Raw genomic sequence first — 13,397 nt, 5'->3', positions numbered from 1 at the left:
ATGATCCATGTATGAAAATCATCCATGTGTAGTGAATCAATATCAATTAAGTCTGAAACATTTTCAAAAGTTCCATTAATTGAAGAGACATTCATACTTGAAAGATCTGACCTGTAGACATCATCTGTAATTTGTTCCGGCACAAATGAGTCTTGTCATTCAGTGGTGATTGGTTCATGATCAATATCCATTGGTTGAGCTTCAATGTTGGTTCACTTTGCTGTACAGCTTCCTCTCTATGTGGAACATTCACCTCTTCTTGAGAAAGACTAGAAAAGTACTCCTTGATGTGGTTTGTCAGTGATACTTGAGCCCTTTTATTGTTATCGTTTCCATAAGATTTTTTATTGATTAGCTTGACAACTATAGTTTCTGACAGCACATAGGGTTCTTCCAGTTTATCAATTTGTACTAAGGCTTTCTGCTCTTCCGCCAGCTTTCCATCTAACACTATCTGAAAGAACCTGGGATACAGCTGTAGTCCTGGTGTAGAGCCTGATTTTCCAAGATCTCTTTCATGAACAAAGATCCAAAGTTGATTCAAAAATTCTTAGCGAAAGCTACTCTAATGATTAAATTGAACTTTAAAATCCCGTGGAATCCATTGGTCTTTGGGGCCAGACAGTACGACAAAATGTTGAAAAACATATGTCATTCCTTCGTTAAATGACTCTTGTATATTTTGCGAGGGAGGTCATAATTTTCCATTGTGTAGTTGATAGCATGAAAGAAGCTCTAGAGTTCCCATCTTCTTGGTAAGTCATCAAAATGATCATGAGGAAGTTGAAGATATTCATTTAAATCATCTTCAGTGATTCTGATTATTTCATCACCAATCAAGAAAGAGAACCCTAGAAGATTGTCATCAGGCGTATCTTCAACTGTGGTGTGAATATGCCTGAGAAGCCCGACATTCAATTATCCGCCATTTAATTAAAAATAAAAATAAAATAACTAGATTTAAAACAAATTATATTATGCACTAATATTTAAAACACGAAATATACACTTACAAATAATACGAAACTAGTCTGAATCTTAAAACCCTAATGCAAGTGCCTTGTTTTTTAAATCCAATTAATTCAATATCACAAAAGCCAAACACTGCCTTAAGGTTCAAACAGATCGGGACGTAATCTCTGTGATTTTTGAGAGTTAGACAATAAAACTATATTCAAATGAAAGAGGGTTTAACAGAGATCAATGTGTTAAGATCAATTGAAATTTTGGCAAAGGTTTGTCAATGAACCAATAAAATGAAGTTTTTTAAACTTTATGCTCGACTTGCGTCTCTGTTTTCCTGAGTGTATATATGAAAGTCAAAAGACCTGGAATATATATATATATATATATATATATACAAAATAAACAAAAAAATATTTTAAGAGAGGACTTGCGTACAGGGGTGCACTCCCACTTGCGCCTCCTGTGAGGTGTACCTTAATTGTTCCCAGTTGCGCGTACTGTGGACATATCCACTTGCGCCTACAATAGAGCTCTAACTTAAAAACAATTACAACTTGCACCTCCTGTGTTTACCTCTTGGCGCAATTATCATTTACTTAAAAAATAAAAGCACTTGCGCATACAGGGGTAAACAACCTTCTATAGTTAGCATTTTTGCTATTTGCGCTGACAAAGAACTAAGTACTAAAATTAACAAATCTTATTTTTAAATTTTCCAAAAATTATATCATTAATTGATATTTTCCTGTAAACTCATAAAAATATGTATGCTGCTTGTTCATTTTAATTTCAGTAAACCCCTTTAAATATGAAATTATTTAGAGTCCACCAAAATAAATAAATCACAACTTTATTCAAAAAATTACAATAATTATCATTAAATGGATAATATTATAATTTTGTGTAACAAAATTATGTTGTAATTATTTTACTCATAATTTAATCAAAAATGATAATATTATTTTAAATATAAACTGAAAATATAAGTGTGCTTAAATATTTATCAATTAGATACAAGCACACTAATATTTGGTTACGAGAATTAAATAATGGTAAATAAATCCACATGTCCTAAAAATATTGACATTTATTAATAAATAAATTTATTCGAAACAAAATGCAGTTATTGGCTTCTAATTTGATCAATTAGAAAGATTTAACATCCCAAGTTCACTAACCAGCTTAGAGAAAGTGGATTCATCAAGTGGTTTTGTGAAGATGTCTGCAATTTGATCCTCTGTGGGTACAAAATATAATTTCATAGTACCATTTGTGACATGTTCTCTAATAAAATGATACCTTTTATTAATGTACTTGGTTCCCGAGTGCTTAATCGGGTTATTGGCAATTGCTATGCCACTAGTATTGTCACAGAATATTGGAATCTTTGACATCAACAGACCATAATCCTGGAGTTGGATCCTTGTCCATAAAATTTGAGCACAACAGCTTCAAACATCGATGTATTCAACTTCAGCAGTTGATATGGATACTGAGTGTTGCTTCTTTTTATGCTAAGATACCAACCTTTTTCCAAGAAACTGACAGCTTCCTGAAGTACTTTTCCGGTCAATCTTACAACCTGCAAAATCTAAATCTATATAGCCTACAAGATCAAAACCTGTACCTTTAGAATACCAAAAAACAAGATTGCAAGTTCCCTTAAGATACCTAAAATCCGGTTAACAGTTATAAGATGAGACTCTTTAGGGTCAGCTTGAAACCTGGCGTATAAGAATATTGCAAACATAATATCCAGCGTACTTGATGTAAGATATAATAATGAGCCGATCATACCTCTATAGCTTATGATGTCAACCTTCTTACCGGTTTTATTTTGATCAAGCTTAGTGGCTGTAGGCATTGGATACTTTGTCGTAGTTGAATCTTCTAGGTTGTACTTCTTGAGAAGTTTTCTGTTGTACTTGGATTGAAAAATGAATATTCCATCTTTCCTTTGACTCACTTGTAATCCAATAAAGTAGTTCAACTGTGGCACCCTCCAAACCCGGGTCAGAAGTTTGGGGTCCACACACACACACCTTATTTATAACCTGTTTATAACAATAATAAAGATAATAATAATAATATAAAGTGACCCTACTTACCAACTACCACGGACCGCAACAGGTTAAAGTATGTACACAAGACACACACACACACACACTTATATTACAAATGCCCAAATCCAAACTATTCAAACTTACAACTGAATATTAAACATCATTACAAACTTTACAAACTTAAACTATCCCAAAAGTTGCCAGCTAGCTTAACTCGATCAACCTGGACCCCTAGCTCTCGCACTGGATTGGGGGTCCTCGCTACCAACGGGTTCCTTCTTAACTGGAAAAGAACATAAACAACATTGCACAAATGAGCTAACTAGCTCAGCAAGTCACATTGACAAGACTGAGAATAATGATCATCAAGTGAAAAGAGTTAAGGTATCAAGTGAACAATGATTAATGATTTAGAATTGGATATAATATTTTTATTTTAAAAATCAAGGTTAGGCTGCTGATCAGTCACGCACTAACACCGAGCAAGGCACACAACTCTGCTTTAATTACTAGATCCAAGGCACACATTGGCCTAACTTGACCACCAATCTGGTCTGACCACGAATCTGGTCCATAATTATATAAAACAATCCAATTCTATCATAATAATAGAATAAACAATGTAAAGCAATAAACAGAATCATAAACAACATTGGATGTCCAATGATGAGATGGTTTCAATCTTCACAAAGGAACAATATGGAAATTTCAAAGAATGGCTATCATGTGGTGAAAGAATCGGATAACAAAAGAATCAAAGTTTCAAGGTTATAAGGATTTTGTCTTTCAAGGCATAAGGTAAAATGGTTTGAATCTGTAAGCAATCTTGATTCAGTGTTCGGTATTTAGTTTGTATGTATTTGTGGAGTAATATCATATATCTGTGGTTCGTATTTGGGTAATCAACAATCAATGGTTCGGAAAGAATAAGGTTTACGGTTCAAAGATCAATAGATGGAATCAAGGTTTAGGGTTCAGTGCTTCAAAGCACTTGCATCATAAAATAGGGCTATCAATTATCTACAATATATCTTGAGAAGGTTCAGAACACTTTCCTGATATTAGCTTGCTATACTTTACTAACTTCCAATCACAATCTCCTATTCCCCGACTACTTGCTTCCCTAACCTACGCTTTGCCTCTACTTCTCACATATCATAAGTATCTATCAATACTCAACTCATATGATTCTATTCGGTATACACTTCTATCTACCCTTCGTTTTACCCAAATCCGATTAACGGATTGAAAGTTATACTAAAAACAAGTAAACACTGATCACATAGATCGACAGTCAAACAAACAAGTCACATATAACACATAACATGTCAAACAATCAATGAAATTTCATTTATAAGGAAGTCTTTCGGGTATTTAATATGATTTTTAAAACATTTTTCGGAGTCAAAACGGGTCGTTGGATAAGTGTTAAGTCACACAACACTGTAGAAGGGGGTTGAATACAGTGTAGAACACAATCAAATCGATTTCGAACACAAGTAATAGTAAACAGATATATTCGATATAATAAACTCTGTTATAATGGAACTGTTCTCTCTCAGTGATGAACAAATATCACGAGAGCTGCTAGATTACAATGTATGATCTTCTCGATAATGATAACACATATAGTGTAAACCTATGTCTGTGTTTATATAGTACACAGTTACAAGATAACTTCTAATTGATATGGAATATAATTTTGTCTCCTAAAATATATCAATAAGATATCTTATATAATTCTTTAAATCCTCTAACTCTTTCCATGCATATCTTCTTTTTGTATTAGTCTCGATCTTCTTTCCTGTAAATCAGCTTCCGTCCTTTACTGTTAGTCCTCTCGTACTTAAGTTCTGATATCCATCTTCTGATATTTATCTTCTGATTATCTAAGTCCTGATATCCTTAAGTTCTGACTTCCAGTAAGTACTGATTCCAGTAAGTACTGATATTTCCTGTTTGTTAAGATCTGAAAACGAAACATGAAACATATTAGACATGACATCTCAAATATATCTAACAATCTCCCCCAACTTATAAATTATGCAAAAATATACAAGTTAATAGATTTGATGATGTCAAAAACATTTAAGTTCAAATACAATAAGAGTTTAATAAGACTATTAACTACAACTTATAGTCCTTGTAGCTTTACCAACTTCACTGGATCAATCTGAATCCATAATGATTCTTAACAAAATCTCTTACCAGCTTGTCTTCTGCTTTCCTCAGAATTTCAACTAACTGTGCTTTGACCTGCATCAGTTCTTCATCTTTACTATCACCAATTTGATAAATTGCTGTTCTGAGAGCTTGAATTGATGTTCTTTCAAGTCCATCACCAAGTCTGATAACTCTAGGATGTGAAGAGTTTTCATTATAACATAAGCATCTTCCTTTCAGAATAACTTGCACCTTAGCAGAATTCTTCGGCATAGGAATTTCTCTTCCATTATCTTCAGTAATCATTGGTATATACTAAGAAGTCTTTGTACCAGAGATTCTAAATAGATCTCTTATAGCCTTCAAAATGTATTCTAACCATCTTCTTGTAACATCATATTTTACTTCCAGAAGATAGTGAAGATGTTGAAGTTCTCTGACAGACTTCTTTAGCACATCAGTATCAGCTAGTCTGTAAGTTAATCCATCATAGAGGAATAAAATCAATTTCACCTTTAGATTTTCCTTATCATGAGCATCTATCACAATTTGAGCACACAACACTTTGTCAAGGTGCTTTTGTTTGATTTGTTCATATGGTTTGTCTGTCAACATGAAAGGATCTCTTAGAGTAACTTCTACTCCTGTTTGTATCTTCTCTTCATCAGAACCAATCCAGCTTTATCTCTAGATTGCTTGGATCTCAACCCAAATGTTGCGAGTTGATTCATCATAAGATTGGATTTTGGTTCAACTAGAGTAGCTTTCTTCCATAACAGCTTCTGCTTATCAGTAATTGTCATCTTTTCCAAATTAACTTGATCAGAATTTGTTGTTTCTTCTGTAACTTGCTGTTCTTTATTCAGAACAACTTGAGAAGTGTCAGAGATTATTTTAGATTCTTCAATTACCTTCCTTCTCTTCAAAATTTGAACAGTTTCATCTTCTATCAAATCATCATCATGCATTGTAGTTTGATAGACTAGAATGGAAGAACTTATCTTTTTCTCAATCTTTAAAGGTTCACCAACCTTTTCTTTTCCTTTTGATTTAGGATCAATCTTAGTTTGTGATCTAGTCTTGGACTTTGAAGTCTCAGAATTTGAATTTTCCCTGATCACAATGCCTTTTCCTTAGGCCTTGGAGGTTTCTTTGCATCAGAAGCTTTAGACTTAAGATTTGTCTTCTCGGCAGCAAATCTAGCTTCTTCCTCCTTGAGAGTTTCCAAATCCATTCCTGGATTTTGTTTCAGAAATAATCTTTTAGCTATCTCCTCATCAAGTGTCTGGATTTTAGGATTTTTGTAATAAACAGTAGTCTGCTTCCCCTTTAGCTTCAGAGTTTGTAAAAACTTCTGAGAGTCTTTAGATCCTGACTGAATCAGAATATCAGAAATTGACATCAGACTTTGTTTATCAGAACTTGACTTCATACTTGTAGCATTCAAAGCATCAGAACTTGACATGTTCTGTGTAGAAGATTTTCCTTGAACTTTTCCTTGACCTCTACTCTTATAAGAGTTTCCTTGGTCATCACTTTTATCATCCTTTTTCTTCAGTATTTGAGTAGGTGAGCATTTGGACTTAACTACCTTCTTCCCCTTTTTGGCATCATCAGGAAGTAAGAGAGAAAGAAGAAGTTCAACTGAAGATTGGTTTTCATCCAATTGAGCTTTCTGAGAAACTTGGTTAGTCAGGACCTCAGCAATTTGGGCCTGTTGCTTCTCTTGAATCTTCTCAATGGCTTCAATTTTCTCAAGGGTAGGTCTGATATATTTATTCTTGTCAAGCTTAAGCTGTAGATCTAGCTTATCATCATGTTCCTTTAGTGTACCAACCTTTTCATGAGTAGAAGAATGTAGACCTTGAAGATGTTTGGTAGATAGAGCAGTGATCTTGAGTTGTGTCTTTAAATCAACATTTGTGAGCAACTCATCAGCTTTAGCAATATGCTCTGTCAGAATGTTAGAACTTGGAATGAAATCAGTGTCATTCCACTTCTTGGTCGACTCCACACCTCTGTGAGTATCCTCCCAAGGAATAGGTGCTTCCTTTTCAACAAATTTCTTCACCAATTCTTCCTTTCCTAGTATAGGAACTGAAGTCTCAGCAGAAACACTGTCTTCAGAACTTGAGGAAGACTCATTATGTTCTGACAACACAACAGTGTGTGAAGCAACTGGAGACTCAGGAACAACTTCATTTAAATTCTGAACATCAGAATTTATCTCCAGAGCTGGTGTGGTTGATGTAGATGGTATCTCAGCATTTAAAATTGAAAAATAAGTTGGAGATTGCTGAGCATCTGTAGATGGAGCTTCCAGATAAAGAACATTTAGTATATTCAAATTATGAATATCTATTTCAGAATTTTCAGTTTGTTCTTTAGCATCATCTGTAGCTTTAATAGGTGAGACATGAGGGGTTAAAACTGTATCAATAGCAGTTTCTTTGGCTTGAGCTGGAAGGGCTTCAATGATAATCGGTTCTTGTGAGATCAGAGATTCCTGATCCCCGTCCTCAGCCTCTTCAGTATCTTCTGATGGAGTCTTAGCCAAATACCTCCTATCATTCATTTTCTTGAATCTCCTTGCCAATGAAGGAGTTGCTTCAACAGTAACAGATTTTACAGATTTCTTTCTTTTCAAAGTATCAGAACTTTGAGCTGCTGTTTCTGTCTGAAAAGTAAAGTTCTCAGCTTCAATTATCACAGGTTCTGATGCATGAACCTGTGCTGCAACTGTTTCCTCAAATCAACACAATTTATTATTGACCATAGTTGTAATCAAAACATTCATCAAAGGATAAAGTTCAAATAGATGAAGTAAAGATTAACAAATTACAATTAGAACATCCACAGTCACATAATATGAGAGAAACAGAGACTAAATATTGCAATTAAAGGAAATTTCATTAATATATCAAACGAGTACATATCATGAAATTTATAGATTACATGCAAAAATTACAAGATAGTCCTAGTCTAAGAATCTTAACATCAACAGCCTTAGTCTAAGAAGTCTGACAAAGCTGATGGTGGAGAGATACATATGAATGACATTTAATTCTTCTTCCTACTTTCAACAAAGAGAACAGCAAGACGAATGATTTTCTCCTGTTGTTTAAGAATACGGAGATGAACTTCTCTTTGGAAAGACAATAAATCATTTTTAATGTTGTCTGGAAGTTGAATCCAGATGTCGAAAGGAATGTTGTTGATAGGATATGAAGTCGGAATTCCATTTCTAAAAATGGTCACAGTGTATGTGCCATAGCAGTAAAACCATCTAAAATGTGCCATTGTTTGAAAGAAATGAAAAGATGTGATTTTACTGAAGGATGATCAATCATTTAAATAGCCAATGGAATACCAAGGGACGCGATGACTGTTTAACTATTAAGAGTAAAAATAATGATGCCTCGACTCCCTAGACCGATGTGTAGTAATAACAGTCAGTAAAAAGTTAAAACAGGAGTTAATGGGCACGAGAAATAAATAATAATTATTGTGCACATGCAGTTTTTCAGGACAAACACGTTTACCACTAACCCTTAATGATTATGACTGTTTTTATTTCCTTACCCAAATATATTCTGATTTAAATATGACTGTTTTAGTTTTTACCACAAATAAGTCAAGTAAAGAATAATGCCACGTAAGCATCAAGGATTCCATCAAGATTTAATATCAGAACTTAACTTATATCAGATTTTAACAGTCATAAGAATATGGCTTCTGAACTCAAAAAGTGATTATCTTTTTCTGTGATTCTTCATACAAATACTGACTTGTTTTCTTCAGAGTTTAATCATCAGATTTTCCATCAGAACTTGTCCTCAGAATTTATACAAATGACACTTAACTGTTTGTCAAAAACAACTTAATCACCATAGTAATTTTCATCATTCATATAGAGTGAAAGTGTGTGCATTCAGCAAAATATCAGATAAAGATTAAAGTCTGATAAACTTCAGTACATCTCAGAAATAAGGCATAACTAAGAAAAGTGCTTAAAATCTGTCATCAATCATGAAGTCTACTATAGAACAAATTTATGCTTGAATCCACCTTAACTGTTTGTGCTCATTTTATGCATCTTTTGAAATTCCTTTTTACAGTGGCTTCTCAGTGTAAGTGAGTCACGACTGCTTATCAGAATTTATGTTGTTGTCAGAGTATTTCTCCAATAATCAGAGAATGTGAAAAGTCACTAAGAAAATTTATTTGCCTTTCTAATGCATATTACTTAATACCAGCAATGCACTTGGGTCTTCCCTTCCACATATTTACTCTAGATCTCAAAGGAGTACCTGACTTTTATTTTCTTTTCTTTTTTTGATAAGTGAGGCTTATCAGCATTTAGTTCATTCATAGATTTACTGAAATCAGAATCTGACAGATAAGATGCAAGAATCTAGTTTGTGACTTAGTAATAAGATACACAAAGTAAACTCGACTAAGCTCAAAATCAGAATTTGCTTTTGTTAATGAGTTTCCACATAAACAACTAATTCAAACATGGGATTTCTAGTAAGTTAAAGACTACTAGGTTAACATCTAGCACGGTTATCCTCATTGGATTGAATAGTCACGGAATATTCAAAACACTATCAGAGTTTAAAGATCCACATCAGATAACAATCAGTATTTAATGAATTTCACTTAAAGAACAGATTTCATGAAGATAAGACAATCTGTAAACACTGATCATAAAGTCTGATGCATGAGAATAAAAACTAAGCAGATTTAGAGAAAGAACCTGAAACCATTCCAAGTTCATTTACTAGTCTTGTTAAAGTAGCTTCACATAGTGGTTTTGTGAAGATATCTGCTAGTTATTGATCTGTTGAAACAAATGCAATTCCACTGTACCTTCCATCACATGTTCCCTTATGAAATGGTACTTAATGCTGATGTGCTTTGTCATTGAGTGTTGAACTGGATTACTTGTCATAGCAATTGCACTTTGATTATCACAGTAAATAGGGATTTTAGAAAATTCTAACCCATAATCCAGTAACTGATTCTTCATCCAAAGAATCTGTGCATAACAGCTTCCTGCAGCAATATTTCTGCTTCTGCAGTTGATGTGGAAATTGACTTCTATTTCTTGCTAAACCAAGAAACCAATCTGCCTATAAGAAATTGGCAGTTTCTACCAGTGCTTTTCCTGTCTATTTTGCATCCTGCAAAATCTGCATCTGAGTAACCTATTAGCTTAAAATCTGATTCTCTAGGATACCACAATCCCAGATCAGCAGTACCCTTAAGGTACTTGAAAATTCTTTTCCCAGCTATTAAGTGAGGTTCTCTTGGATCAGCCTGAAATTTTGCATAAAGACAGGTAGCATACATGATATCAGGTCTGCTTGCAGTTAAATAGAGTAAAGAGCCAATCATACCTATGTTGTAGTAATATCTTCTGATGAAGCAGTATCTTTATCTAACTTGGATGCAGTGGCCATGGGAGTGGATGCTGTTGAACTATCTTGCATTCCAAACTTTTTCAGTAAATTTCTGGTGTACTTGGATTGACAGATAAAAGTACCTTCTTTAATTTTCTTGACTTGAAGTCCCAGAAAATAGCTGAGTTCTCCCATCATACTCATTTGATATCTTGACTGCATTAGCTTTTCAAACCTCTCACAGAGTTTGGCATTTGTAGAACCAAATATGATATCATCAACATATATTTGTACCAAATGTAAGTCCTTTCCATGGTTGAGGTAGAACAGTGTTTTATCAATTGTACCTCTGTGAAATCCACTTTCCAGAAGGAATTGAGCTAAAGTCTCATACCATGCTCTAGGAGCTTGCTTAAGGCCATAAAGTGCTTTATTAAGCCTTTAGACATGATTTGGAAATTTTGAATCTACAAAGCCTGGAGGTTTTTTAACATAGACCTCTTCTTCCAATTCTCCATTAAGAAAACCACTTTTTACATCCATTTGAAAGACTTTAAACTTTTTGTGAGCAAAATAAGCTAAAAAGATCTTTCTGGCTTCTAATCTAGCAACTGGTGCAAATGTTTCATCATAATCGATACCTCCTGTTGAGAGTAGCCTTTAGCAACAATCCTTGCTTTATTCCTTGTAATTATGCCATCACTGTCAGTTTTGTTTCTGAACACCCATTTTGTGCCAACAACTGATCTGTTCTTTGGTCTTGGCACTAGGGTCCAGACTTTATTTCTTTCAAATTCATTTAACTCTTCCCGCATTGCTTGCACCCAATCAGCATCTTGAAGAGATTCTTCCACTTTCTTTGGTTCAGTCTGAGATAGAAAAGAATGATAGAGACATTCACTTGATATTGCAGTTCAAGTTCTGACACCTGCTTCAGGATCTCCAATAATTAAGCCAGGTGTATGTGATTTGGTCCACTTCCTTGCAGATTGAAGTTGACTTCTAGAACTGGATCCTCCCCCATGATCCATGTTGTCTCCATCAGCATTTTTTGATTCTCCACCTGTAGTTATGCTCTCTGAGATTTCAGAATTTGACTTGGATCCTTCAGGATTTGAAGTATCAGAGCTTCCAGAATTATCAGAATTTGGCTCATCAGAACTAGATGAATCAACACTTGAAGAGCTAGTGACATGTCTGATGCTTCTTGAGAGTCTTGAGATGTAGTAGGACCTTCAGCTTGCTCCCCCTGGACAGGTGCATTTTCCTTTGGAGTTGTTACCACAGATTCAATGACATCAGTACTTACAGGTTCAGATTTTAAGTCATCAGAATTTACAGAATCAGAATTTAAGTCTTCATATTCAAATCTCAGTTGATCATGATCATTGAAATCTTCAAGTCCAGTAATCTTCTTATCATCAAAAGATACATTGATAGATTCCATGATAACCCTTGTTCTTAAATTGTAGACTCTGAAGGCTTTTGTGGAAAGTGGATATCCAACAAAAATTCTTTCATCAGCTTTTAGATCAAATTTTGACAGCTATTCAGGATGAGTCTTAAGAATAAAACACTTACATCCAAATACATGAAAGTATTTCAGATTTGGATTCTTTTTCTTCACCATCTTATATGGTGTTTTTCCATACTTGTTTATGAGTGTTGCATTCTTTGTAAAACAAGCAGTCTGCACAGCTTCAGCCCAAAAGTAGGTTGGCAGCTTTGCTTCATCAAGCATAGTTCGTGCAACTTCAATGAGAGTCCTGTTCTTTCTTTCTACAACTCCATTTTGATGTGGAGTTCCAGGTGCAGAAAATTCCTATTTGATTTCATTCTCTTTGCAGAACTCTTCCATGATTGAATTCTTGAACTCAGTGCCATTATCACTTCTTATAATTTTAACAGAATCTTTGACCAACTTATCCAGCTGTCTAACATGATCAGTTAGACTAAATGCAGTTTCATTTTTCTTGTGCAAGAAGTACACCCATGTGTACCTTGTGAACTCATTCACTATAACCATATCATATCTCTTCTTTGCAATAGACATGACATTGACTGGACCAAATAGATCAACATGCAGTAGGTGATAAGGCTCAAGAATAGATGACACAGTTTTGCTCTTGAAAAATGATTTTCTTTGTTTTGCCTTTTTACATGAATCACAAAGGCCATCAGGAGCAAATACTGATTTTGGCCATCCTCTCACAAGATCTTTCTTTACAAGCTCATTTATGTTGTTGAAGTTTAAATGAGAGAGTCTTTTATGCCAATTCCAGCTTTCTTCAATTGATGCTCTACTCAACAGACAGATTGCAGAACCATTAGAACTTGTTGAAATTCTGGCTTCATAAATGTTACCATGACTGTAACATTTCAGAACCACTTTGCCTGTAGAATTGCTTACAACTTCACACTGTTCTTCAAAAAAATCCACATGATAACCTCTGTCACAGATTTGACTCACACTCAGCAGATTGTGTTTAAGTCCTGAGACAAGAGCTACTGTTTCAATGATGACATTCCCAAGATTAATATTGCCATATCCCAGAGTTTTTCCCATGTTGCCATCTCCATAAGAAACTTCTGGGCCATCTCTCTCCACAAAGTCTGAGAGCAGGGCTTTATTTCCAGTCATATGTCCTGAACATCCACTATCCAGTACTATGATGTTTTTCCTATAGCCCTGCAATCACAAAGACCACTAATAGTTAGTTTTAAGGACCCAGACTTGCTTGGATCCTTTGGCCTTTTTAAGTTTGTTAGCATTTGCAGCGGATTTAATATTAGAGTTTAT

Source organism: Apium graveolens, chromosome 11, assembly GCF_009905375.1.
Source record: "Apium graveolens cultivar Ventura chromosome 11, ASM990537v1, whole genome shotgun sequence".
Classification (NCBI taxonomy): Eukaryota; Viridiplantae; Streptophyta; class Magnoliopsida; order Apiales; family Apiaceae; genus Apium; species Apium graveolens.
Note: the sequence above shows the minus strand (reverse complement) of the source record.